The sequence below is a fragment of the Phodopus roborovskii genome, unplaced genomic scaffold (assembly GCF_943737965.1).
Source record: "Phodopus roborovskii unplaced genomic scaffold, PHOROB, whole genome shotgun sequence".
NCBI classification, from domain to species: Eukaryota; Metazoa; Chordata; class Mammalia; order Rodentia; family Cricetidae; genus Phodopus; species Phodopus roborovskii.
The window spans coordinates 3,941,378-3,969,259 of record NW_026125543.1 but is presented as its reverse complement, the minus strand read 5'-3'; positions in this window follow the sequence as shown (position 1 = coordinate 3,969,259).

The following is a 27,882-nucleotide window of genomic DNA, read 5'->3' as shown; positions in this document are numbered from 1 at the left end:
AGATCCCACCCAGCTAAGTTTCTAATTTGTGAAAATGAATTAAAAGAAAGCTTAGAGCCAAGTGTGGTGATATATGCCTTTAACCCCAGAACTCTAAGAGTCAGCAGCTGTCAGATCTCTGAGTTTGAGGCCAGCCTGGTCTACAAATCCAATTTCAGGGTAGCCAAGTTTAGACAGTGAAGGAAACCATCAAAAACAAAAAGCTGTGAAGGTGTAATTGACTGAGGTGGCCATGTTTCAGCCCCAGCAAGCAAAAGAACCTGGCAGCTTCAGCCACATGATTTTGGCTTTAAGAATAGAATGAAAGGGCCATGGAATTTGCCTCTGCAACTAAAAAAAGATGCTGATTCCTGGCATGTGTTGGTGTCCATGAATGGAGGCCTAGAGAGGCTATTGTATGAAGCTGTGAGGGTGAAACCTGGATTGCCTTTGAGACTCCAAGATATTGGATATGCCAAAGCTGTAGAATACCAAAGGAGGAGAGCTACTAACAGGGAATGGAACCAACCAAAGAGAGAGAAGTGTGTTGCAGTCAACCAATCTGAAAGGAGTTAGAGATCTGAAGACCATTTTGACATCAGACATGGAAATACAGAGTTTGTCCAGCTGTTTTTTGGTCTTGCTTTGGTTCAGGATTTCTTCACTATGTTCCCATCCTTGCATTTTGTAATATATATCCTATGTCACTATATGTTGGAAATATGTGATCTGCATTTTGAATTTGATTTTTCAGGGGATTACAATTAAGAGTTTGCATGAATCTCAGAAGAGACTTTAAACTCAAATAAGTTTGAAATTGTTACAGATTGTGGGAACTTTTGAATTTGGATTGATTACAGTTTTGCATTATGATTTGGTTACAAGCTTTTGGAGGCCAGGAAGTAGAATTTGGTGGTTTGAAAGAAGATGGACCCCAAAGGGAGTGACACTATTAAGAGGTGTGACCTTATTAGAGGAGGTGTGACTTTGTTGGAGGAGGTGTGTCACTATGGGGGTCGGCTTTGAAGTCTCACATATGCTCAAGTTATACCCAGTGAGACAGACCACTTCCTGTTGCCTAGATCAAGATGTAGGACTCTCAGCTCCTTCTCTAATACCGTGCCTGCCTACACACTTCCATGCTTCCCACCATGATGATAATGGACTAAACCTCTAAAATTTAATCCATCCCAAATAAAATGTTTTTGCTTTGTAAGAGTTGCTGTGATCATGATGTATTTTCACAGCAATAGAAACCCTAACTAAGACACAACCTATTTCAGTTGTTGCCCATCTGTTCATCCATTTGTCTGACCAGACTAGACCTTCATCATTGCCTCTACAGTCCTATGATCCTGCACTTTTCATGGCCTCTACCTTGCTTCTACCTCTGCCCAACCTTCCCACCTTGTGACCCTACTTGCAACCCTGAAGTCCTGCTCTGTGCCTCTGGCAGCAGTCCAACTGGGTAGAGCTACAAAGACTCTTTACATGTCTATCAACTTTCTAACTCCTCCTCCAGGAAGGTTTCTGTGAACTCTTCCAAACCAGATGTGGCTTCTTTGAACCCTCTTTAGCCATTAAGTAATCAATATGGATATGATTATTATGTAGTATGTGACTCTATGTTCTGAGAGTTGACATTAATTATTAAGATTTGACTAAAAGAACCCATGTTTGCCCATGGTCCACTATCAAGGGATAGCAGATCCACTTTGACAAATTGCAGTAAATAGAATCAATGGAGCATGAAATTGTATTATTCAATAAGTTCTGATACTTTGGGAAGATATAAGCATGCTTATGTAAGCAATTTTATACTCTGTGTTATTCTCTCAGGTCATGGTGACATCTCATATTTAAGGAAATTTTATTTAAGATTCTTTAACTATGCTAAGCTATTGGGGTTTTCATTAGTTGTAAAGCCTTGGAAAAGTCTCAAGAACAAACTTAATTAAACAAGTGTCTCATCTCATGTTGTGAGGGAATGCACCATTAAGTTGGTCATGTCAGTAAATGCCTATAGGTCTGAGTTCAAGAAATTGCAGGAGCACAGGGTAGTTGACTTTTATTGTTTTGCTTACAACACTTTGGTTCTCACTGAGAATCCACAAACATCTTTAAAGCTAAAGTAGCAAGTGGAAAATTTAGAAATCTGAATTAGGAATAGCTGAATATCAATACCAAACCAAGGAAGAATTCCTTAACACAAAGAGAAATTTTAAAGTGCAAGTTGAATTTATAACATGTGCCTGCAATTTACTTAATCTGCCTTCTTATAGAATGTCTTTAGTGTGTGGGTTCACTTCAGTTGAGCAGCTTTAGGGGCAGATGGAGAAATTGTTCACATAGAGTGAGATGGGCAACTTGCCATCTGTGTCCCCAATAACTGTCTATATGCAGTACCTCACTATCAATCTTTGCACCCCTGTGTCTGAAGCTATGATTAAAGACTTGGCTACAGAACTGTCTCCATTGTTTTTCCATTTGTTTTTTAAAAACAGCCAATACCCCAGATAGGAGGAGCACTTTTAAGTTACCAACTCCATGGTTAACTCTACTCCTTGAATTCATTTATCAGGTCCCTTCGTCTCCCTGGTAATTTAGAACAGCCTCCAACTAAAGACAATGAAAAGGCAGCCAGTAAAGGACAAAGAACTGTATGTCTGAGTCCTGGCTTATCTCCCAGGGCATTGCCATTTAGTTCAGAGTTTTAGTTTCTTATCTGCAAAACAGTAATCAATGATGGTAAAATCTGTCCTGTCAGCAGCCCAGGTGGGACTGCAGGTGGATCACAGGTGGGATCACAGGTGGTGGGTTGATGTGGTTATACATTTGAAAGAGCTTTGAAACCTTGACCAGTACTTTGCAAGTGTGTGACCCAGGCAGCATTTGATCACCACCAAGATGGCTGAATACTCATTAGGAACCTAAATGGATCATTTATCCATACTGGAGCACAGATCTGAAGGGTCCTATTTTTCATTACTTTCTGTGCAAATGTTAGATTTTTTTTCAACATTTTATTAAGAAAATTTCAATCATATACAAAAATTGAAAGTCATTTACAGTGAACACACATATACCCACAACTTAAATTTTAAAATTAGCACCTGACTATACTTGCTTTATCACACATCTCGGCATGTAGTCAGGACTTTTAAACAATTTTTCAATCTCTTTTGTGTTACATGATTCGCCTTAAGATGCTTTGTTTGACCAATGACAACTTATATTGGAGGGGATGTGGAGAAAGGGGAACACTCCTACACTGCTGGTGGGAGTGCAAACTTGTACAGCCGTTTTGGAGATCAGTATGGTAGTTCCTCAGGAAAATGGGAATCAGTCTACTACAAGACCCTGCAATTCCACTCTTAGGCGTATACCCAAAAGATGCACATCCCTGCAACAAAGACATCTGTTCAACTATGTTCATAGCAGCATTATTTGTAATGGCAAGAGCCTGGAAGCAGCCTAGATGCCCCTCAACTGAAGAATGGATAAAGAAGATGTGGCACATTTACACTATCAAATACTATTCAGCAGAAAAAAAAAATCAATGGAATTTTGAAATTCGCAGGCAAATGGATGGCACTTGAAGACACCATCCTGAATGAGGTAACTCAGTCACAAAAAGAGGAACATAGTATGTACTCACTCATATATGGATTTTAGACATAGAGCAAAGGATCACCAGCCTATAATTCACAGTGCCAAAGAAACTAGGATACAAGGAGGAACCTAAGGGATTCATACAAGGTCCCTCACAGAAGGGGAAAGGAACAAGATCTCCTGACCATATGGGGAGTGGGGGTGGGCGCAGTGAGTGGAGAGGGAGCTAGGAAAAAGAGAAGGGGAGGAAAGGAAAGCATGTAGGACTAGGAAGATTGAGGCAGGGGAGGAATAGATGAGAGAGAGAGAGAGAGAGAGAGAGAGAGAGAGAGAGAGATGCTATAAAAGAGGGAGCCATTATAGGTTTCAAGAGAAAACTGACTCCAGAGAAATGTCCAGAGACCTTCAAGACTGATCCCAACTAACAATCTGAGCAACAGTGGAAAGGCTACCTTAAATGCCCTTACCTGATTATGAGATTGATGACTAACTTATCTGCCAACATAGAGCCCTCATCCAGTAGCCGATAGAAACAGAAGCAGAAGCAGACACTCACAGATAAACACTGAGCCGAACTGGAATCCAGATGAAGAGAGGGAGGAGTGATAAGAAAATGGGGACAAGACCAGGCTACAGAAACCCACAGAGACAGCTGACCTGAACAAGGAGGAGCTAATGGACCCCCTGACTGATAGCTGGGAAACCATCATTAGACCGACTCAGACTCCCTGAACATGGGTCTCAGTTAAAAGGCCTAGGCAGTCTAAGGTACCTCTGATAGTGGAACTAGGATGTATCCCTGGTGCACAAAGGATTTTGGGAGCACATCCCCATGGAGGAATACTCCCTTAGCCTAGAGACAGGAGGGAGGGCCTAGTCCCTACTCCAAATGACTTGACAGATTTTTTTGATCCCTCTTGGAAGGTATCACCCTCCCTGTGGAGTGTGTGTGTTGGGGGAGGGGATGGGATGGGAGGGTTGTCAGGGGGCATTGGAGGGAGGGCAGGAGAGAAAGAAGGAGGGAGGGAAAGGGAACTGGGATCGATTTGTAGAATAAGAAAAATAAATAAAAAAGATGCTTTGTTTGTAACTAATATGTACAAAATGAATCTTTTTAAAGCATCCTACCTGAGCCTATTATTTTTAATAAGAACCTTAAAGGCCAACTTCCCATGTTCATTTCCTCCAGCCCCCAAAATATGAACACAAAATAGAAAAACATTAGCCTTGTTTTTATTTTTGTGTAGGGAATAGGCAGAGAAACTGTATGATATTTTCCAACATGAGGAAAAATGCCCTAAAACGTAAACAGACCAAAACTGAGTAGTGCATGCTCTGCACTTAAAGTAATGCCTACAGAGAAAAGTGCTATCTGAAAACCAACATCTCTGAGTCTTGCCACACAGTTGTGTCCTATAATGCCCTCACTCTGTACTCTTCTTTAAATAATTTTATGTTTCAAGGAGTTCTTAAGCCCCACTTAAGGACTGGCTTGGCTTCAGATAAAGAGAAGCAATGGTTTAAGTTGGAAGCCTGGAGGCTTCAGGCAGGATGATTCTCTTCCTTATCTTCATATGCATCCTCACTCTGCAGCTCCTACACAGGGTCAAAGTCTCTGCTCTAGCTCTGAGAAATTTTCTCATAACACTGTGTCCCATAATTTCCCAAACTAAAGGCAGTGGTGTAGTGTTGATGAAGCACCTCTCTGTCATGATATTATTTGTTAGATGTGTGAGAATTTCCACAGAAGTTCTTATGAAAGTATCTTCGCCTATACCATTTTTTGTTGGGGAAACTCTTATTTTGGGGGGCAAAGTCTGTCACAAAGATGCTAAACTTACCTTATACTACACAGGCATTTGTAGTATTTGTTTCATGCGTTGTTTGCCTTACCTGTAAAAGATTTCAAATAATGCAAGGGATAAATCAAAGCATTAAAACTGAACACACCAAAACACATGCTGCAGAGGTAATGCAATCTCGTGGGAACTGTTGCTTAAAGAGAAGGCTGGGCATTAGTGATTTCAAGTGCTCAATCTAAGAAAGTAGAAAAATCAGACCAACACAAACAAACAGTATGGAATGAGATGAGAGGAGAAATCAGTGTGCTGGAGGTAGAAGGAGAACAAAACAGAAGTGCTAATCATTTTTCAAAATATCTATAAAATGTAGAATAAAGAAGAAAAAATACTAATTTCCAAAGTCAGTGGCAAAAGGGGGGGAGATTGATTGTAGGTCCTAAGTATAAAATAAACAAAATCAAGAGAGCAATGTGACAATTACTAAAGAGTTGATGATCAAGTTCACGTGGACAAATTCTCCAAGAAATTAAAGTGATTGCCAAGCCAGGTGACACACGCCTTTTATCTCTGCACTTGGGAAACAGAGGCAGACATATCTCTGAGTTTAAAGCCAGCCTTGTTATGGAATCATCTTTTTTTGTACAGTGAAGATGTGTCTTTGCCAAGGCATCTTCTGATTGGTTTAATGAAAGAAATGACTGGCTGGTAGCTATGTAGGAGGTATAGGTGGGACAGCCAGATGGAGGATGCTGGGAGGGCAAAGGGTGGAGTCTCAGGAGTCATGTTAGACATAGAAAGAAGCAAGATGAACATGCCAGGTTGGAAGAACGCACTGCCACATGGCAGAGGGTAGCTAGGAAATATGGGTTAATTTAAAATGTAAGAGTTTTCTAGCAAAAACCTGAGCTATCAGCCGAGCATTTATAGTGAATAATATGTCTCTGAATGGTTATTTGGAGCTGGCTGGTGGGACAGAAAAGTCCACCTACACAGCCTGATCTACACAGTGAGTTTAGACTCTTAGGGATACACAGTGAGACCTTGTCTTACAACAGGAAAACATAGAAATGGCTTAAACACAAGAGAAAAGTATGTGGTTTTGGAAGATGGCTCAATCAGCAAAGCACTTCCTTCATAAGCACAAACACCTGGAGTTTGTATCCACAGGACCCGTGCAAGAAGCCAGGGATGGCAGGTATGCTAATCCCAGTCCTGGGAAGGCAGGTCGATCTCTGAGGTATATTGGCCAGTCAGTCTAGACAATCAGTGAGCTCCAGGTTCAATAAGAGACCCTAGCTGAAAAAAAAAAATAAAGGAGGAAAGTGCTTGAAGAAGACATCCAGTGTTGATTTCTGGTCTTCACACGAAGAGATGCATGAATCTACACAGCCATGTATGCACACAAGATCACACTCTGGAAAGGCACTGCTGCTGCTCCCATGACTGGGTCACAGATCAGAACAAAGCCACAGGCCTGAGTCCTGTGCCTGTAGATCCCTTGTTACACACAGTGTAGTGAGATGACAGGTTCGTGGGGCTGTTACAGAACTTGGGGCCATAGCTTGAACACCAAGGAGACAGATTCAGTAATCCATTCCTGAGAAGTCAATTAAATCAACCACATTAATAGAAAAAAAAGTGATTTATTCTATATAACCACGTTGGGAGCATGGCCTAGCCTTGTGTTACAGTGGAGAATAAACCACCAGATGTTTAATCAGCAAAATCTTCATAGAATATTGTTCAGAGACAAGGGAAATGAATGAAATGAAGACTTGTTAGATGTGGTAGCATGTGCCACATCTTGGGAGGGCAAAGGACTATATTTGAGGTCAGCCTAGGCTTTGTGAAAATAACCTGTTTGAAACCAAGATGGAGTTGCTGTGTCAGCCCCTCCAAATATAACCAAGCAAACCTGGATTCTTGGGAATGCAGACTGTAATCTCTAGCTTGGTCACAAGGTGATTGCCATTACAAATGCTGGGTGTTCACCCCATTATGGGATCCAGTGGAAAGAGTTATACCCTTTTCTGCCTGGTGTGTCTGATAAGTTTTAATGCATCCATGTGCCCCTACAGTCCCAGTTTTCTTCTTCTCATGCCAAGTAAGTCTGTGTCATGTGGGTGATGTGGACAGATGGTGCAGTTTACATGTCCACCCGGGAGCAAAGTGCCCCTCTATCCTCAAAATGGAGACAAATGCTGCTTGTAAAATGGAGTCTCTCAGGGCAAGGCAGTCTGGGAAGTCACTATTCCCCACTATGAGGAGTAAGTCAGAACAGGACACACCTTGTTTGCAATAGTGGTGAAACAAGATTTTCCCTTTAAATACATGAATTGAAGGAATCTAGTATACTGACCATTCTGATGCCTGGGCTTCAGGATCTAATTATTGTTTACATGGGGAGAGGGAACAAGAGCTATATGTTCTTGGGAACTCACTTTAAAAAAGGCTTTCAGCAAAGCATTGTGTCTTATCCCCCCCCTCCGCCCCCCAGGGTGGAATACTATTTGAAGATATTAACCACAGGGCTCCTCTCTCAGGTCCCAGCGCTTGCTTATCACACCTCTCCCACTCAAGCTTCAGTGTGCTTAAGTTGTTCTGCCATAGGATAGGAGCCACACAATGGAGAGAAATAAATGCCTTTTTTGTTTTTAATGTGCAACCCACAGCAGGATCCAGAAAGAATGTAGGACAAATGATTCCAAAGAAAACAATGGCTCCAAGCTAGTGTTTCCCACCTTCCTAACTAGGTTTATGAGCTCTCTGGGATGATGGGAAAGGAGGACTAGGGAGGGAATGAAACTTGACCCCTGAAGAGGTACCCAGAGCATGACCTTCGGTAGGCAGTATCCTGAAGGTAGAATGAGGACAATGATGGGAGTCTAGATGGATTTGATGGATCCCAGCATAAGAGTATCTGTTGTTGCTTTCCCAGTGGGAACGGAAGAGTGGAAAACAGAAGGATTTGATTGATCCAGCCATAAGAGTATCTATTGTTGCTTTCCCAGTGGGACCGGAAGAGTGGAAAACTTGCCTAATTTGCAGTAAGCAGAAGGACCTCAACATGGTTATGAGGGGTATCTGGAAAGATGACCTGAAGTGGCTTCCTAGAATCACTACCTGGCTGCAAGTGCAATGAGAGATGCACCAAGAAGTAGACCTCAAAGCAGGTTGAAGGAAGTAAAGTAGCCACACTTGAGGAGGCTGAGAGGTGCGAAACGGGGGTGAGAAACAGCACAATGTGTACTGAGGAGGAGGAAAGGTGTGCATCTTAGCAGATTCCTGCTTAGTGGATGGTTACTCACACAAGAACGATGGGAAGTGAAGAAGGCATGAGAAAGGAAAAGAAGCTATGGCTCCCTACAGCCTGGTTTAAATGTCTTGCGGGCTAATAGTTAAGGATGTCAAGACAGCTGACCAAAGGGCCTCCAGAAGATGCACCCCACATCTGAGAAAATCTCACTCACGAGGTTATGAACAATCTTTGTAGACAGAACATGCATCTTGACCTCCCTGTGCCTTGAGAATTCACTAGAACTCCTTGTGAGATAAGAATTCCTCTGGCCTTTTGTGACTTTTTTCTCTCTTTCGTCTTTTTAGCTTTCCTTCCTCATTTGAACAGAACACCACATACATTCTTTTATAATCACATTTATAAACAAAATCTCCTTCAAGGAAAAAAAATGTTATACCAAGCATTTTTACTTTCTGAAACTTTGATATAGATGACATTCCTCGAACATCGTGACATCGTGACTTTAAAATGCTACAAAGTCATATATGTGCACACACACAGGCTATTATTGAGAGAGTTGGACATGCCTCTGTCTTAAACCTGAGCATATTTGTCTTTTGCTAAATGAACTCCAACTTCAATTTATATGGACAAATCATGTCAATTTGACATTTTCCAATGGTGGATGTCAAGGCCCCATCTCCCTTTGAGAAGTCTGTGAGAAGTCCAGCTACATGGACACTTTGAGGGAAAATGACTCCGATGGGCCCGTAATGTTTGCACGCTTAGTCCGCAGTTGGTGAACTGTTTGGGAAGACCAGGAAGTTGTTGGAAGAGGTGTGTTTCTGGGAGTGGTCTTTGAGGTTTCATTAGCCCACCCCAGGCCCAGTTTGCTCTGTCTGCCTGAGGACCAAGTTGAAGCTTTCAATTACTGCTACAGCCTCATGTGTGTCACCATGTTCCCTGCCATACTGATAATGGACCGACCCTGAGACTGTAAGCAGGCTCCAAACCAAATGCTTCCTTTTATAAGAATTGCCTCGGTCACGGTGTCTCTTCACAGCAAGAACACTGACTGAGACAAGTGTGTATCTCACTACTGCTGCCAGTCACTAATATCTAAATGTCCCTTCCCTAGGCCATGGCTTTCAGCAGCCTGCTCTGCTTTGGTGCAAGCTCATGGACTAAGGGGAATCCAGAAATGACCAGGCCAGAAGGAAGGATAAAGGCTAAACTTTTAATATGATTATCAAGTAAAAGTAAAGAACCTTATACTCCTTAAACAATTGAGAGTCTGTCCCAAGGGTTATATGTGCTTCTGTATCCTGACACTGAATTAAAAAAGTTGGGGCTGTGGTCTGGTGATTCTTTGCTCCCACTCTCATGAGAAGCATGTCAACATTCTTTGAAGGCTCTGCATTTCTGTGCAAAGACTCTGCACTATTTTTAGGTATATGACACTGAGAAGCAGCAGAAGAATGAGAGAGGCTATGCTTCCATTCAGTTTTGTGATATGTAAAAACCAAAGGCTGGAGTTTTGGGCGAGAAAGATTAGGAGCTGTCTCAGTGTGACATCAAGAAGAGAGCTTGGATAAGGAAGACAAAAACACTTATTATAAGAAAACAGGACTATGATGTGTCAGGAAGAGATCTAAAGAAGAGGAGAAAGACAGAATGATGGGAGGAGCCAAAATACCATGTGTTTTCTCATATGCAGAATCTGCATATAAATATGTGCATATTTATATAAGACATGAAAGCAAAAAGGAGCCTATTTTAAGAGTGGAAGAATGGGGTATGAGGAGACAGTGGCAAATATGAGCAAAGTAAAATGACCTATAAAATGACAAAGTAAAATGGACAGACAGGAAGAGGTGGATTTAAAACCTAACTATAGAGTAGATGTCTTGATAGCTGATTGAGTCAAGTTTGAAAATTTTAGTTTTAGAAGGTGGGGACTATGGCTGAGTTCTATAGTTTTCTAAAATCACAATCTCTTTGCACTCGGAGGTCTTAAAATCAAGCCACAGGCCTGCCTTCTGCCTGAGATGAGTCTGGGACCAGCCCAGGATAAATTCCCCCCACATCCTTTCCTTGGAACTCCCTGAGTCAGCTCTGCATTGTGACCCTTCTTCACCTTGGCCTGAGTGGTCCAGTACTGGCATACCAGACCATCAGGAGCCTGCTTTCCTCTCATCCTTGGCCCTACTGGGCCTACTGCTTGGAGTGAGTGAGTGTTTGGCCAGAGCTCAGGCCCAACATACCCACCTTCTCCTTGGAACTTCCTGGACCAGCTCTGCGTACACTGGACCGGCCCCTCCACAAGGGACCATCTGGAGCCTACCTTCCTCACATCATTGGCCCTGCTGTGGCCTCTGCTTGAGAGACCCCCCAAGAGAGCTTGGAGCATCCAGAGTTATTGACATCAAATTCCTAACCCACCTAAACCCACCAGGAGAACAGGTGAGAAAGAGAGAGAGAGAGAGAGAGAGAGAGAGAGAGAGAGAGAGACCCCACCTGCACCCACTGGGAAGACAGCAATACAAGAAAACACACAACAATAGGAAGACCAGCATGACACCACCAGAATCTAAGGACTCTACACTAACCAGACATGAACATACCAAAGCAGATGAAGCAGAAGAGAATGACCTAAAAAATGTCATGAAAATGATAGAGTCCCTCAAAGATGATATGAGAAATCTCTTAAAGAAATGGAAGAAAAAACAAAACAGAAGTTGGAAGAAACAGAGGAAAAGACCAAGCAAAAATTGCAAGAAATGAACAAATCTTTTACAGAAAGCAAGGAATGCCAAAGGGGGGGGGAGTATCAAACAGATAAAGGAAACAATTCAAACAGTCCATGACCTGAAAACTGAGGGAATGCTGGAAATAGAAAAACTGGGTAAATAATCAGGAACAACAGATGCAAACATAAGCAACAGAATACAAGAGATCAAAGAGAGAATCTCAGGTGCTGAAGATAAACTAGAGGAAATGGATTCCTCAACCAAAGAAAATCTTAGATCCAACGAATCCTTAACACAAAACATCCAGGAAATGTGGGACACTGTGAAAAGACAAAACCTAAGGATAATAGGCATAGAAGAAGGTGAAGAAGCCCAGCTCAAAGGTTCAGAAAACATATTCAACAAAATCACTGAAGAAAACTTTCTCAATCTGAAGAAGGATGTCCTATGAAAGTAGAAGAAATATACTGAACACCAAATAGACTGGATTAAAAAAAAAAAGTACCCTCGCCACATAATAATCAAATTCAGCCCTACAGAAAATTCTGGAAGGGAAACTCTAAACTCTAACCCAAGGAAGTTAACTACACTCACAAAAACACAAAAACATAGGCAATAGATAATCCCACTTTACCAGAACCCAAAGAAAAAGCAGGGCAAATATACTCACAATACCACCGACAACAACATATCTAAAACAAGAATTAAGAATCAATGTTCCTTACTTTCCTTCAATATTAATGGCCTTAATTAGCCTATAAAAAGACACAGCTTAACAGAATGGATACAAAGACAGAACCTATCCTTCTGCTGCATACAAGAAACACATCTAAGCTTCAAAGACAGACACTACCTCAGAGTAAAGGATTAGGAAAAGATCTTCTAATCAAATGGACCCAAGAAGCAAGCAGGTATAGCTATCCTTGTATGTAACAAGTTAGACTGCAAACCAAAATCAATCAAAAGAGATGAAGAAGGTCATTTCATATTCATCACAGGAAAAATCCATCAGTAAAAAGTCTCAATTCTGAACATCTATGCCCCAAATACAAAGGTACCCACATTGGTAAAAGAAATGTTACTAAAACTAAAATTTCACATAAAATCTCACACACTCATAGTGGGAGACTTCAATATCCCACTCTCACTGCTAGACAGGATCACCAGACAGAAACTTAACAAAGAATCAAAAGAACCAACAGAAGTTATGTCCCAACTGGGTTTAACAGACATCTATAGGTTATTCCAGCCAAACACAAAAGAATATACTTTCTTCTCTGCTCCACATGGAACCTTCTCTTAAATCGACCACTCAGCAACATAGCAAACCTCAACAGATACAAAAAATTGGAATAGTCCCCTGTATTATATCAGACCACAGTACTTTAAAGTTGGAATTCAACAACAACACAAATTGCAGACCCTACAAACTCATGGAAACTGAACAATGTGCAATTGCACCCACTATTCCTGGGTCAAGGAAGAAATAAAGAAAGTAAAGACTTCCTAGAATTCAATGAGAATGAAGACATAACATATCCAAACTTATGGGACACTTTGAAAGCAGTGCTAAGAGAAAAGTTTATTTCACTAAGTGCCCATATGAAGAAAATGGAGGATAGTGTCATTAGAAAATTAACAGCTCAAGCACAAAAGCTCAAGCACAAAAAGAAGCAAACTCACCCTGGATGAGTAGATGCCAGGAAATAATTGATTTGAGGGCTGAAATCAATAAAGCAGAAACTAGGAAAACAATACAAAGAATTGATGTAACAAAGAGTTGGTTCTTCAAGAAAATCAACAAGATAGACAAACCTTTATCCAAACTAATGAAAAAGCAGAGAGAGAACATTCAAATTAAAAAATCAGAAATGAAAAGAGGGGAATAACAATGGACACTGAAGAAATCCAGAGACTCTTCAGGTCATACTTTGAAAACCTGTACTCCACAAAATTCAAAAATTCAGAAGAAATGGACCAATTTCTGGATAGGTATCACTTACCAAAATTAAATCAAGAAGAGATAAGCAATTTAAATAGACCTGTAACCCCTAATAAAATAGAAGCATTCATCAAAAGCCTCCCAACCAAAAGAAGCCCAGGACCAGATGTCTTGAATGCCGAATTCTACCAGAAATTCAAAAAAGACCTAATACCAATACTCCTCAAATTGTTCCACATAATAGAAGCAGAAGGTTTATTGCCAAACTCTTTTTTACAAAGCTACAATTATCTTGGTACCCAAGCCACATAAAGATATAAATAAGAAAGAGAATTACAGCCCAATATCCTTCATGAACATTGATGCAAAAATACTCAATAAAATACTGGCAAATCGAATCCAGGAGCACATCAGAGAAATCATCCACCATGACCAAGTAGGCTTTATCCCAGGGATGCAGGAATGGTTCAACATAAGAAAATCTATCATATGTAATTCACCATATAAAGAAACTAAAAAAGAAAAAATCATATGATCATCTTACTAGATGCTAAAAAAGCCTTTGACAAAATCCAACACCCCTTCATGATAAAGGTCTTGGAGAGATCAGGGATAACAGGAACATACCTAAACATAATAAAAGCAATATAGAGCAAACCAACAGACAAAAATCAAACTAACTGGAGAGAAACTCAATGCCATTCTTCTAAAATAAGGAACAAGACAAGGCTGTCCACTCACTCCATATCTCTTCAATATTGTACTTGAAGTTCCAGCTAGAGCAATAAGACAACGAAAGGAGATCAAGGGGATACAAATTGGAAAGGAAGAAGTCAGACTTTCAGTATTTGCAGATGATATGATAGTTTACATAAGTGACCCAAAAAATTCTACCATGGAACTCCTACTGCTGTTAAACACCTTCATCAAAGTGTCAGGATACAAGATTTTAATTTAAAAAAAAAATCAGTAGCCCTACTATATATACAGACGATAAAGGGTCTGAGAAAGAAATCAGAGAAGCATCACCCTTTACAACATAAAATATCTTGGGATAATGCTAATCAAACAAGTGAAAGACCTGTATAGCACGAACTTTGTGTCTTTATAGAAAGAAACTAAAGAAGATACCAGAAAATGGAAAGATCTCCCATGCTCTTGGATAGGTAGGATAAACATAGTAAAAATGGCAATCTTGCCAAAAGCAATCTATACATTCAATGTAATCCCCATCAAAATCCCAGCACAATTCTTCCTTGAAAGGATAACACTAAACATTATATGGTAAAACAAAAGACCCAGAATAGCCAAAAATGACCCTGTACAATAAAGGAACTTCAGGAGGCCTCACCATCCCTGACTTCAAGCTCTACTATAGAGCTATAGTCCCGAAAACAGCTTGGTATTGCCACATAAATAGACAGATAGACCAATGGAATCAAATAAAAAAAAATCCTGATATTAACCCACACACCCATGAACATCTAATTTTTGACAAAAAAGCTAAAAGTATACAATGGAAGGAGGAAAGCATCTTCAACAAATGGTGCTGGCACAATTGGATGATGGTGTGTAGAAGACTGCAAATAGATCTATGTATATCGCCATGCACAAAACTTAATTCCAAATGGATTAAAGACCTCAACATAAATCGAGCCACACAAGAACCTCTTAGAAGAGAAAGTGGGAGGTACCCTTGAATGAATTGGTACTGGAGACCGCTTTCTGAACATAACACCAGTAGCACAGAAGCTTCTGTAAGACAAAGGACACAGTTAACAAGAAAAAACAGCAACCCACAGAGTGGGAAAATATCTTCACCAACCCCACATATGAGAGAGGGCTGATCTCCAAAATATACAAATAATTCAAGAAGCTAGTTACCAAAACACCAAATAATCCAATTAAAAAGTGGGGTACAGAACTGAATGGAGAATTCTCAATAGAGGAATCTATTATGGCTGAAAGTGCTCAACATCCTTAGCCATCAGAGAGGTGCAAATCAATGCAACTCTGAGATACCATCTTACTCCTATCAGAATGGCTAAAATCAGAAACATCAAAGACAGTTTATGCTAGGGAGGATGTGGAGAGAGAGGAACAGTCCTCCACTTCTGGTGGGAGTGCAAACTTGTACAGCCATTTTGGAGATCAGTATGGCGGTTCCTCAGGAGAATGAGAATCAGTCTACCACAGGACCTGGCAATACCACTCTTAGGCATATACCCAAAAGATACACATCCATGCAACAAAAACATCTGTTCAACTATGTTAATAGCAGCATTATTTGTAATAGCTAGAACCTGGAAACAACCTAGATGCCTCTCAACTGAAGAATGGATAAAGAAGATATGGTTCTTTACATAATGGGGCACTACTCAGCAGAAAAACAAAACAATAACAAAAAAAAAAAAAAACAAAAAAACAAAAACAAAACAAAAAAAATGGAATCTTTAAATTTGCAGGCAAATGGATGTAACTAGAAGAAACCATCCTGACTGAGGTAACCCAGTCACAAAAAGACAAATATGGTATGTGCTCACTCATATATGGATTTTATACATAGAGCAAAGGATCACCAGCCTACAATTTACACTGCCAGAGAAACTAGGATACAAGGAGGACCCTAAGAGAGTCATGCAAGGTCCCCACAGATGTGGAAAGGGACAAGATCTCCTGAGCATATTGGGAGTGTGGGGGTAAATGGAGAGAGCATTAGGAGAAAGAGAAGGGGAGGAGGGTAGAGGAGAACATGAGGGACCAGGAAGATTGAGTCAGGAGACAAATAGACAAGAGCAAGAAAAGAAATACCATAATAGAGGGAGCCATTATAGCTTGGAAGAGAAAACTGACACTAGAGAAATGTCCAGAGACTTACAAGAATGACCCCAAGTCATAATCTGAGCAATAGGGGTGAAGCTACCTTAAATGTTCTTCCCTGATAATGAGATTGATAACTACCTTATATACCATCCTAGAGCCCTCATCTAGTATCTGATGGAAACAGCTAAACACTGAGTTGAACTCCTGACCTCTTTTGCTCAGGCTACAGAACCCACAGAGACAGCTGACTTGAACCAGCATAGGACTGACCCAGACCCCCTGAATGTGGGTCTTAGTTAGAAGGCCTGGGCAGTCAATAGGACCTCTTACAGTAGAACCATGCTGTATCTCTGGTACAGGAAAGGACTTCAGGTGCACATTCCCCATGGAAGGATACTCCCTTAACCTGGAGACAGGAGGGAGGGCCTAGGCCCTACCCCAAATGACTTAACAGATTTTGATGATCCCTCCTGGAAGGCCTCAACCTCCCTGTTGAGTGGGTGGGGAATGGGATGGAAATGGGCCCAGGAGGGGGCATGGGAAGATGGGAGGGAGAGGGAACTAAGATCGATAAGTAAAATAGGAAAAAATAAGAAAAATGTATAATAATAGTAATAATAATGATGATGATAATAATAATAATAACAAAGCAAGCCACAAAAACTGACCAATCAGATGCATTTAAGGTGAGATGTCACTCACTGTAGGTTTGTGTGGCTCAAAGTAAGAAAAGAGATGCTCTGAACTTGGATATTATAGCTCTAAAGAATGACAGTAACTTCCACCAAAGGAATTTACCTGTAAGAGAACTGCTGAAACTATCATTTGCACCACCAGACATAAGCTTCATCATATGTTATATCTTAGTCAGTGTTCTATAGCCATGAAGAGACACCATGAACACAGCAACACTAATAAAGGAAGAAAATATTTAATTGGGGTTGGCTTATAGTTTCATTACAGTCCATTATTGTTATGATGGGAAGCATAGTAGCACACAGGTAGACATGGTGCTGGAGAAGGAGCTGAGAGTTCTACATCTCAATCTGCAAGCAGCAGAAGGAGAGTGCATAATACACTAGGTATAGCTTGAGCATATGAGACCTCAAAGCCCGCTCTCACAGTGACACACTTTCTCCAACAAGGCCACATCTATTCCAAAAAGGCAACACTTTCTAATAGTGCCACTCCTAACTCCTAATGAGCCTATGGGGGTCATTTTCTTTCAAACTACCATAATCATGATAATCATGATAGTTTACCATAGCAACAAAAAGTAGCTGATATAGTGGGATATCTAATGAGCATTAGGATAGAGCAGGTTGTGCTGCTGTGATAAATAGGCTGGCTTAACATAGTAAAGTACCTACATTTTAAAAGTTGTGCTGCTGTGATAAATAGGCTGGCTTAACATAGTAAAGTACCTACATTTTAAAAGTTGTGCTGCTGTGATAAATAGGCTGGCTTAACATAATAAATTACCTACATTTTAAAAGTTGTGCTGCTGTGATAAATAGGCTGGCTTCTCAATAGCTTAACATAGTAAAGTACCTACATTTTAAAAGACTTTACTATTTTAAAATATTTTATTTTTAATTATGTGTACATGTGGGGGTAGAAGAGATTAGTGCATGGGAGTATAAAGCCCTTAGAGGTAGAAAATGTCATTGGATCCCTTGGAGCTGAAGTTATTGGCAGTTTTGAGCTACTCATTGTTGGTGTTGTGAACCTAACCTGAGCCCTCTGCAAAGATAGTATATACTCTTCAGGGCTGAGCCTCTAAATGGCTTGGCCTTTAAGAACAATTTTAAGTTTATAGTAAACTTGAGAAGCAGAATCAAGGATGTCACGCATGATTCTGCCCCACAGAGGCATAGTTACATCCTGCCCTCTATCACCAACACCCTCAGCAGAGAGGTACATTCATTACAAATGATGAGCCTATAGTAATATAACATGATAGCCAGAGTCCATAGCTTATGTTGGACAAAACCTGATGGGAGATGTCTTTCTGTAAATATGTTTCTCTTATTGGTTGATGAATAAAGCAGTGTTGGCCAATAGGAAAGGAAGATAGGAGGGACAAGGAGACAAGGAGGAAAGAGGAAATAGTAGGGAAGAGTCAGCATGTAGAGACTGGAGAGAGCAGAGGTCCAGGCTCACTCTCCCGTAAGATGAGACCATGTGGAAATACTTAAATTAATATAAATGGGTTAATAATTAAGACAGAGCTAGCCAATAAGAAACAAGTAATAGGCCAACAGCATTATATCAAATACAGAGTCCCAGTGTGTTTATTGGGGCTGGTGCCATGGTGGGTCCAGGCCGGCAGGAGAAACGCTACTTGTGCTGTTTTCATTTTCCATTTATCCAGACAATGATAATGTGCATGTACCCAACACCACAGTGTTGCACTGAGTGGTTTCATTTCCCTAGTCTGGTTCCACCCACTCTGCTCTCCTCCCCCCCTAACTCCTGAAACCATGCACTTATATGCTTGATAGTTTTGTATTTTCTAGAATGTCCTACAGCAAGAATCATACAGTATTTAGTGAGATACCAGCTTATTTCACTTGACAGTACTTAAGATTCCTCTGCATATTTTCCCCATGTGAGAGCTTACATCCTTTTAGCACTGAATAATATTCTATCATCTAGATGTATCACAGTTTATCTATTTATGTGCTAAAAGGGCATTGTCATCATTTTAAAGTTTTGGAAATGATGAGCAAAGCTGCAGTATGAGCCCCCCCCCACAGATGTCAGACAGGGAAGTGAATGGTGAGAAGAGGTAAGACAAAAACCCTGATCAGATTGACTTTGTCAACGAGGATCAGGCTTTGGGGGTCTAATACAAGGCTTTCCATTTTCTGCATATCAAAAACACAGTACAATTTGGGAAGAGGTTTCCAGGCCACAATTAGTCCAGTTCCAGATGCACAATAAAGCTTAAGAGGTGACTACATAGTAATTCTTTACAAAGTACATGTGACTATGAGGGTGGGCTCTACAGCTAAAAGGTCTAGAATCTAATGTGGTTTCTCTGACTGATAATAACAGAGAGGTCAGCAGACCATAAAGTACTTGTCATATCTCCCCTAAGGATGAGTAATGGTCCATGGAGAGACTGGGATATCATTCTGGGGAATTTGGGTGAGGGCTGCCTCTAGAGCCAAAAGTGGGTGGGGTCTGCCTCCATGCATGTCTAAAAGGTCACAGGTCATTAACAAAATTCACTCCCAGCCTTCTGGGAGGGAAAACAGGTATTTTATCTCCTCCATTGAGAAGAGGCCCCTGTGTATTTAACAGTCTTGGTTTCCCTAGTGATCTGTGGGTACAGATCCTTGGTGCCCCCAACAATAAGCACTCATGTACAGATTTTATGTGTACATAAATTTTCAACTCCTTTGAGTAAATAACAAGACTTAAGATTCCTAAACATATGTTGAGAATATGCTTATATTGTAAAAATGTTTCAAACTATCTTCTAAAGTGGCTGTATCATCTTGCATTCTCATCTGTAATAAATGAGCCTGCCAACATTTGGTATTGTCTTTAGTCTGAATTTGAACCATCCTATTAGTTATATATGTAATAGGCTGTGTCTCATTGGTATCTCAGTCTCCACTTCCCTGATGACACATAGTGTAGAATATCTTTTCCTATGTGTTCAGATGCTTAGAATATACAGGTATCTGTATTTGTTGGTTGGCATCTGCCAGTTACAACCCTTACACATGGTTTAATTGCTGCAGCTTGACTTCTTCTAAGGTTTTAGTCTTTGTACTTTTGGATAATGGTACTTTTTTTTTCTCTTTTGAGACAGAGTCTTATTTTGTAGCTCACAAGAACCTTAACACAGTATTTACCCTTGGCTAGCTTTAACACCCTTCTGGGGACTGGGATCACAAGTGTGTATCACCACACCTAAATACCGTCTTGTATTTGATATGTCTTTTGCAAGTATTTCCTCCAGTCTGTGGCTATCATCTTATTCTTGATGTTGCTTTTACACATCTGTTTTGTCCTTTTACTTTCTTTTTCTTTTCCTTTCTTTCTTTCTTTCCTTCTTTCTTTTTTTCGAGACAGGGTTTCTCTGTGGCTTTGGAACCTATCCTGGAACTAGATCTATAGACCAGGCTGGCCTTGAACTCACAGCGATCAGTCTGCCTCTGCCTCCCGAGCACTGAGATCAAAGGCGTGTGCTACCAATGCCCAGCTATTTTACATATCTGAAGTTCTATTATTGTTGTTTTATTTGTTTGTTTTTGGGTAGGGTCTCACTGTATAGGACCAGCTGCTCTGAAATTCACTTTGTAGACCAGGCTGCCTTGAACTCAAATTGATATGTGTGACACCACCTCCCAAATGCTGGGATTAAAAGCATGCATCATTACATCTGTTGACAACTGGAAATTCTTTTATTACTCTTACCAGATTTGCCTGTGCTGAGGATTAGGATATGGGCATCTCTGGGAGACCATCATTTCACTCAGTATGCTGAGTGTGGGAGGGGGGTGTGGCAACAGGTGCTTCCACTTGAACTTTCAATGAAAATGAATTTTGAGTGAATATATAAAACAAAAAATTGGATGAGTCTATGGAGTGCTGTTGTGTTTTGAATGGGAAATGTCCCCCACAGGCTCATGTGTTTGGTATTTGTCTCAGCTGGTCATGCTGTTCTGGAAGTTGTGAAAATTTTAGAGGCGTGGCCTTGGTGAAGGAAGTGGGTCACTGGGGACAGGCCTGGGGTTTTACAGCACAGTCCCACTTTCTGTGTGCTCCCCGCTTCATGACTGCAAACACACTGCGGTCAGTGGCTTCTTGCTCTTGCTGCCATGCCTTCTCCACCACGATGGGCTGCATCCCACACACCCTTCTCTCTTTAAGTTGTTCCTTGTCAAATATTGGGTCAGAACAGTGAGAGAAGCAATTAATGCATTCACATAAGCTAAATACATATATAGTATTTAAATCATGCTAAACACACCTATATTTCCCAATATTTAGACATTTAAAATGTTGATGAGATAAAGCTTATCTAATTTTTCATTGGCCTTGCCTTTGTGATATAAACAAACACAAAAGATATCTTCACCAAAACCAAATGGTCAGACTTCTATTTGTTGTTAGGACTGAAAAAAAATGAGATTTAGATTGTTCATGTTTGGTTGGAAATCTGGAGGTTTATTAATGCCTTACACACATGGGCACAAATGGATACCTTTTTCTGTGTGGCTCTCTCCAAACACCTAGGTTCCTTAGTTAAGTCACCAGTTGGAGACAGAGAAGAGAGAGAAGAGAGAAAAGGAGGTGTCGGATATAATATTGCCAGGGTGGAAAGGGGTGTGTAATGTACACTCACATTTCCTATGTTTTCAGTCTGTTATACCGTCAATCTGACCATGGTGGAGATTGAGAAAGGTCATGAAATATGGATTTGGAAGAACAGTTGTTGCAGTCATCTCATGGAGTTGTTATGAAAAGTAAATGAGCTACATTTGGAAACCACAGAGAAATCTGTTCATTCAGCTTTATTTAGAATTCTTACTTTTGTTTCTGTGTTGTCAAGTGTGTGTGTGGGTTTCCAGATGACAGAATATACATAATTTGTTTATCACAAGTAAAACATGTCCATAAACTGTCGGCTCATTTTCCTCCTGTGCAGATTGGCTTTGAACTACTGACTGCTGACAGGCTGGGCTACTTACTCTTCCCGTGGTGCTTTTATTGTTCTAGGAGAAACCATTTTGAGCAATCTCTACACAGCCTGGTGTTCCCTAGCAGCTCTTCTAGCCCTGGGATCATGGAGCCCAAGGTATTCTTTTCTTTCTTTGTAAATGTATTTTATGTATGTGGGTATTTTGCTTACATGTAAGTCTGTGTATCATGTTTATACCAAATGCCCACAGAAGAAGGCATCAGATCCCCTGGGACTGGAGTTGCAGTCGTAACTGCCATGTGGGTGCTGGGAATTGAACCTGGGTCCTCTGGAAGAGTAGCTAGTAATCTTAACCACTGAGTCACCTCTCCAGCCCCAAGGCTTTGTTTCTTGTTGCTCTAAAAACCAAATAGATATAAAAACCTTGCTCTTGTATCATCTCTGCACTTGTTAGTCATTACAAGTTTTGGTGTAACAATCTAATTACTACTAATGTAAAAACTCCATGATCCATTTTTATTGATCCTAGGCAGGTCCTGTGAATGCTTTGAAGGAACCAGCCTGCCTCCATCTTAAAAACCATCTTATAGGTTCATTCCTGTTAATGATTTAACATCTGTTTCTCAATGATTGGACTATGCCCCACCTTAACCTTAACTACAAATGGTTCTATACAGCCTGCTTTGGTAATGTCAATCATGTCTTTGTTTCAAAAAGTTAATAACCATCTTTCAACACTACCTTTGTTTCAGAAAGGTTGTATGGCTGCCTTGTTATGGCTACCTGTTGCTACCAACACCTTGCAGTCATGTCTTTGTTTCAGGAGGTTGTTATGACTAACTTGTTATGCTTATGTTCTGCTCCTGTAATCCAGCCTATTTTGTCCATAAACCCCCACTTTTGGAAACCCCCTATCCCTGAGCTATAACAGCCTTGTCTTACTCAATTCTAATGCTGACCTCTCAAACACACATTAGGGGGGAGGCAGTCCATGTGCATGATTTAAAAAAAAAAAAAGCTTGCTTTAATTAATTTGGCCATCATGATATGGGTAAGTGGTCTTTCTCATCCCATCTTTGGGATTGACAACTGCCACCATCTCTGTAAATTCATATGTGTATCAGTCCCATTGTCTGCAAGACAATGTTTCCTTTGTGTCATCTATCTCTTCTACTTCTTATAATCTTTCCACCTCCTCTTCAGCATAATCTCCCTGGGCCCTGAGGGGAGGGGCTTGATGGAGACATCCCATTTAGGAACAAGTGTTCTAAAGTCTGTCACTCTCTGCACATTTTCCAGTTATGGGTCTCTGTGTTTGGTTCCATCTACTGTAAGAGGAAGCTTTGCTGATGATGGCTGAGAGATACTGATCTGAGAGTTAGGAATGGGGCCACTGGAAGACCCAGGTAGAGAGTGCTTACAAGGGAATAGGGGTAGGCTAGAAGAGAGGACAGAAAGAACCCATGGGAAGGGGGGAAGCCTGGGTCCTACACAAGGTCCCAGAGACTCCTCAGGGAAATAAGATTCCATTCTCTTGACCAGGAGGTATTTTCTCTTAGGGGTCTTTCCTTGCTACTTTAACATCCTACCTCCTTAAAGATCCTACGAACCAGAGGAACTAAATTAGAGATCAGAGCTTCCAAAATACTTTTGTCATCTTTGGCTGCTAGAAAGGAGATTGCTGGGTCCCAAGGACATTTCTTGTAGTCAAGAAAGAAACTGGTTATGTTTCTTTAGGGTCTTTTTTGCCCTAAAGCTCCTAATCAATTTATATTGTTTGTTCTTATCATTCCTTCTTCCTCTGAAGATGTAACCCTAGCTGCCATCTATGTGAGAATAAGTCAAAGGTTTTGCTTAGCCTGTCTGTGGCTTCCTTTGGAAGCATGGAGGGAATATTCCCTCTGTGTGGAGCCTCTTCCTTATAGAGTGGATTGTGGTTAGAATTCACTGAGTGAGGTCTCCATGGCCTTCCTGAACAAGAGAACAGGTGACTATCCATAGTTACAGAGCATTCCTAGAGATGGCTTCCACTTTCCCAGAACTTCATTGATCTTGGAGAGTGAGGGAAAAATATTCTTGCTTTTAGTTCCTCGGAGCACATTAGACTAGCCTTCAAATGTGGTTATTAAACACACAGAAGATCCATCACAGCCTTCTGGTACTTTTAACTATTTATACTATTTCAATAACCAGAAAATTTCAAGTGAACTTTGATTAGACATACATTTTAGCTAATCCTTGTAATTGTTAATCTTTGGGCTTGCAAACTTTAAGTATCATGCTCTATGTACCTTAAATAACTTACTCAGACTTTCATAACGTGCAAAAGCTTTCTATTTTTTCTATTTTCTATTATTATTATTACTATTATTATTATTATTTTTAGTTTTTCAAGATAGGGTTTCTCTGTGTAACAAACAGCTCTGTTTGTCCTGGAAATTGCTTTGTAGACCAGGCTGGCCTCAAACTCAGAGAGATCGATCGACCTACCTCTGCCTCCCAAGTGCTGGGGTTAAAGTCGTGCATCACCACCACCCAACCAACTCTTGCTTCTTTAGTAACCTGTTTCCCACTTCTTGTCACTCTTTTGGAGCTGTTCATTTTTAGCAGAGAACACTTGACTGGCCACACAGGTTCCAGTGTGAATTAAGACTTGTGGAATAAACTATGTTTACTGCTACAAAGCAGCCAACATTAACTCTCCATTATACTGGCTCCAAGAAGGTTTGCCCAGCTCAGACCTGCTAGAGCATACACAGTGAGAGAACTGTATGCTGCATTGTCTCACAGTCTTTGGAGGACACAGTTTCATCCTAGCCAGAGAAAAAAGGACCTCCAGAAGCACAGGCTTCCTATTTATAAAGCATGTTTACACATCCCTCTGGCAGAAGAGAGGCTCTAAAGAAAGACACTGGTGCCCCTCCCATTGGCTGTCAGACTATTGAAACAATGGACCCCAAAGGATTAAAATTTCTCCAGGAATCCCATGTTGGGGGAGATAGACTAAAGCCCTCTGGCTGGCAGAGACACATTACCACAGTTTAGACAAATGAACATGTATATTATCTCCTAGCTTTTGTTCTGTCTTTTCTGTATTTGTGACATTGTAACAGAGAAAGCAGAGAGAAACTAGGTAATCTTTCCCCAGTTTGACCAAACTGTAAGTAAATTCATTTTCTTTTATCAATTTGTTTCGTAATGTCTTTCAAGATACTGCAGGTTTGTGAACTTAAGGTTTCCTGCTCACCCCTCTTTACCCTCATCTATTCTGAGGATGAGAGTAGTTACTAATCTCAGAGAAAAGTTTAAAAAGTGGAAACTTCCTGAAAAATATATAAGTATATATTTCAAAGGGAGGTTAAATGGAGTTACCTCAAAGTAGGGCCAATACCCCAACTATATTCTATATACTATATACCCCAACACCAGGAATGGGTTACCTCTTTTTGAGTGATTGACCAAATCCACAGACCATCAAATATTATAGGTTGTTTTTTGAGATTATAATCAATTACAATATTTCTCTCTTCCCTTTCTGTCTTAGCACAATGGATCCTTTGTCAACTTGACATAAACGCACCACTGTTAAGCTGCAAACTTCCCTTTCTTATTCATTTCCAAGATAACACATTAATATCAATATCATAATACAAAACATTTAATACACTTAAAATGTCCCACAGACTTTGAAATTCAGCCTTTTTTTTTTAAAAAAAAAAATCAGTCTCTCAACTCCTGTAAAATGAAAAATGAATTAAATGCATCCTTACTTCAAGAGGCAGGGACCAGGATACAGTCACAATCAAATCAAAGCAAACCCAAACTCCAAAAGCATAAATAACTCAATGTCCAATCATCTGTGATTCACTCATAATTTTCTGGGCTTGTCCAAGGGACTTGGACCACTTCTCCAGCCCCACCCTCCGCAGCACGACGCAGCTAGTCTCCTGGACTCAGGCTGGTTCCACTCAACCACTACTGCTCTCCTTAGCGGTCTTCCGACGGTACTGGCATCTCCAAAACTGCTGGGCTCCCTCAACCCTCAGTTGTCTTCCTTCACTGCTTAAGACTTTCTGTAATTTCTTTCCACAAGTTGAAAGGTTAGCTAGGTGGGTCTTGCCCTGAGGTTACCACTTCCTTTACTCCATTTAGAATCAGGCTTTTCTTTAAACCTTTCATCTCCTTGATCATTGGATTTAACTCCATTACATTTCCTGGTGCTCGATTTCTCTTTAAACTGTGCATTTTGTATTTTTTTTTTCTTGCTCAGCCTGCTACTTTTCATTGTAGACCTGCATAAGAGTGAACACTAATAACCACACTACAAAGTCAGTACTGGGTGGTCTTAAAGTGTTCTCCACTAATGCTATTAATCCAAAACTCTTCAATTTAACCTCAGGAAGATTTTTTTCAGACAAGGGCAAAGAGCAGCCACCTTATTGGCCAAGATATCACAAGACTGTTCTCTAGGCCACTTACTAATATTGTTCTCCTTTTTAAATCTCTTGAGTTGGGCTGTCACAGTCCACATTGCTCTCAGTACCACTGTTTTCCATGCTTCTCCTAGTATGGCCCTTTAAGGTCTGTTTGACAGGTTCAACTGTGTTCCTAATCCAAAGTCTCATAGTCCACATTCTGCCAACAAGCAGCATGTGTTGATGTATTTCAATATAAGTACTGGTGGCGACACAGACAGCTCTGTGATGCACCTGCCTGGGGAACTATTTTCAGAGACTTTTACCCAGGAAAAACTAGATTCTTGACTTCCTCATAAAAGCACATGTGAGGGTGAGCCACTTTGAAACAGAGAGATTTTCTTTTCCATTTTGACAGAGAAGCATTCCCAGTGAAATACCATTTAGTAACCCTGGCTATCCACAACATCAGGAGAGACTGGGCTTAGAGATCCAACAACCCACAGGGGGGAAATTGCTTAGTTTTATATGCTTTTAAAGTACATGAAATGGGTCTCTAGCTAAAAAAAGACCCTTGAGACTGCTAAGTGCTTAGTGAGAGTACTGGAGTGGACGCAGGCTTGCTTTGGGCCTGTGCATCAGGAAGCTGAGCTTGTTATGTAGCCTTATATGGAAGCATGTGTATTCTCATAAGGTCATAGAAAACCTGTCTCCTGAACCTGAAATGGCAGAGAAGATGCAGGGTAGTGTGACTGACCCTTCACAGCAGTGGCATCTGGGATCATTCCATTCTTTCATTTACATAAAAAGAAACCACTACATGGAATAGGGGTTAAAGGAAATCAGGAACACTGGCCTCAGTTCTGATTACTTCCTGCATTCTGAATTGGGGAATTTTAGGGGCTAAGGTTACTTCCTCCTCCTTCTCCGTCATGTGCCAGCTGGTCAGTGGGTAAGGATGCTGGTATCTGTAGTCATACATCAAATATGAGTGTCTGTTGAATTAAGTTAACAGATGGTTTAGAGAAGGAGGATGGATATAAGAACTGAAATGATTTTAATAGGTCACCAACTGATATGAACCAGGAGGTCCCTAAGGAATTTTTGGAACCTTCTGTTCTGACTCTGATGCCTGTGTCTGGTGCTATAGGCATGGTTAGCTGTTCTCTCTGCTGCAGTTCTAACCATAGCCAGCGTTTCTCTTCTGAAAAGAGGCAAAGCCACCCACCTCTCTTTGTATGATTTATTAAAACTTGCCTGAAGATTCAGAAGGCAAAGTCAGCCGCAAGCCATAGAAGCCAAAGGCACACACCTTTAAGCCCAGCAGCCAGAAGATAGGAGGTGGTGGTACACACCTTTAATTCTAGGATTCAGGATTAAGAGGTAGACAGATCACTATGAGTTCAAGGCCACCCAGAGATACATGAGATTGAATCAGTTTTTTTTTTTTTTTTTTAAATAACAGAGCTCATGCCTTTAATCCCAGCACTAGAGAGGTATAAAAGATAGGAGCAGGGTCTTCAGTAGTCAGTATGGAGCATTCATTTTCCAGCCACATTGGGGATAGGAGGACATTCAGTCTCAGGATTCTCCAGTTACGCTGAGGAGAGGCAGCAGGATCAGCTTCAGGTAGTGGTAAGAGCTAGTGGCCTGCTACTT